The sequence below is a fragment of the Argentina anserina genome, unplaced genomic scaffold (assembly GCF_933775445.1).
Source record: "Argentina anserina unplaced genomic scaffold, drPotAnse1.1, whole genome shotgun sequence".
In the NCBI taxonomy this organism is placed as follows: Eukaryota; Viridiplantae; Streptophyta; class Magnoliopsida; order Rosales; family Rosaceae; genus Argentina; species Argentina anserina.
Window position 1 is genome coordinate 247,501 of NW_026089449.1, and position 2,500 is coordinate 250,000.

Below are 2,500 nucleotides of genomic sequence, written 5' to 3' on the forward strand. Positions count from 1 at the left end.
TCGCAAATCGAGTGCCGAAGCACAATTTCTCGATACCGACGGGCTCCTATCCCTCCCTTTGATTGATCTGAGCGGTTACTGACATCGTTTCAGTGGACTAGAGGCAACACCGATCCCACATGACCCCCCCTTCATGGTGTTCATCACCCCCCCAGCTGGGCGAAGAACACCTCCTAAATCCCTCTTAAATCCGTTTTCAATTGCTTATAATTGTTTGTTAGGGACATTCGAGGCAGCAAATATCGTATATAAGCAATTGGGGGAAGGGGGAGGGACTACTGGGGGCAGGGGAGGCGGTCTCTGCAAGGGGGTCATTTTGCAGAGAACCACTACTCCCCTATAGAGCATATTGGAGAAAACTGGGAAGGGCAGGGGGAAACATGGGATTTCCGAGGAGGGGCAAACGCCATAACTAATTGTACATTTGGTATAAAATCGAGATTTTTTGCAGGGACACTCAGAATAATGTCAGGCACCTTGTGGAAAAAGGCCAGATTTAATTTCGACCCAGAAGTATTTGTTTTTATTTTCCAAAAGGGGCAGAATGTCGAAAATCGAAAATGACAAACCGCTTGATGTTTCGGACTGCTACCACTTGCAAAATTTCCTTAAAATAGAGACTTATTTATGGTCAAATTATAGTGCGGGCAAAGTTGAACAGAATGCGGCCTTGACATGGCATTTGCACTCTAGGCAAGGCCATGTCGCGTTCTTGGCTTTGGAAATTTCCAACTCCGTTTCACTTGTAAAAGTGTATATCTTTTATGGTTCAGAACTGTAAGCAATGATTTTAGAGAAATTTAGAAGTTGATTTCAGGTCATTTGGATGAGTTTTCGATTTGATATGATATTTCTCGTTTCTGAGATGTAGAAAATCAAAATAAACTGAAAACTCGACCAAATGACGATATGTCAATCTTAAAATGTCCTAAAAATCGTCCCCTATAGGTTTGCAACATAAAATGCAGGGGGATATTTGAAATAAAATTGAGTTTTCGAGGTTTGGCATTCGTTGGCATGCTAGCGTGCAGCCATATTAGCCTCGCCAGGCAGGGGAATTAGCCTCGCCAGGCAGGGGAATTAGCCTCGCCAGGCGTGTTGTCTCCGTGTTGTCCGTGTGTTGTCTCCGTGTTGTCTGTGTGTTGTCTCACACGCTATTAGCCTCGCCAGGCGGGGAGATTAGCCTCGCCAGGCAGGGATATTAGCCTCGCTAGGCATGGATATTAGCCTCGCTAGCCCATTATGCCTGCATTCCTGCGGGCATATTAGCCTCGCTAGGCAGGGATATTAGCCTCGCTAGCCCATTCTGCCTGCATTCCTGCGGGCATATTAGCCTCGCTAGGCAGGGATATTAGCCTCGCTAGCCCATTCTGCCTGCATTCCTGCGGGCATATTAGCCTCGCTAGCCCATTCTACCTGCATTCCTGCGGGCATATTAGCCTCGCTAGGCAGGGATATTAGCCTCGCTAGCCAATTCAGCCTGCATTCCTGCATGGATATTAGCCTCGCCAGGCAGGAATACTAGCCTCGCTAGCCCATTCAGCCTTCATTCCTGCAGGCAAATTAGCCTCGCCAGGCAGGGATATTAGCCTCGCCAAGGCATATGGTATGCCTTTCAAGGCCGAGCAAGTGCCATGCCGAGCAAGTGCCATGCCTTTCAAGGCCGAGCAAGTGCCATGCCGAGCAAGGCCGAGCAAGTGCCATGCCGAGCAAGGCCGACCAAGTGCCATGCCGAGCAAGGCAAGGCAGCAAGGCCAGGCAAGCCAAAGCACAAGGCAAGGACAAGCAAGGGCAGTGTCAAGCAAGCAAGGCCAGGCAAGCCACAACGAGGGCAGTGCCAGGAAAGGGAAAGACGAGGCCGGGCAAGGCCAAGCAAGGGCAAGGCAGGGGCAACAAATGCCAATGGAAGGCAAGGCGATGCCGATGCCGAGCAAGGCAAGGGCAAGCAAGGGCAAGCAAGGGCAAGGCAGCGGCAACCAAGGCCAAGGCAGGGGCAACCGAGGGCAAGGCAGAGGCAACAAATGCCAATGCAAGGCAAGGCGATGCCAATGCCGAGCAAGGCAAGGCCAGGCCAGGCCAAGCAAGGGCAAGGCAGCGGCAACCAAGGCCAAGGCAGGGGCAACAAATGCCAATGGAAGGCAAGGCGATGCCAATGCCGAGCAAGGCAAGGGCAAGGCAGCGGCAACCAAGGCCAAGGCAGGGGCAACCGAGGGCAAGGCAGGGGCAACAAATGCCAATGCAAGGCAAGGCGATGCCAATGCCGAGCAAGGCCAGGCCAAGCAAGGGCAAGGCAGCGGCAACCAAGGCCAAGGCAGGGGCAACAAATGCCAATGCAAGGCAAGGCGATGCCAATACCGAGCAAACCAAGGCAAGGCCAGGCCAAGAAAGGGCAAGGGCAAGGCAGGGACAACCAACGCCAAGGCAAGGCAAGGCAAGGCAGTGCCAATGCCAATGCCAATGCCAATGCCGAGCTGACCAAGGCCACTGCAAATCAAGGCAA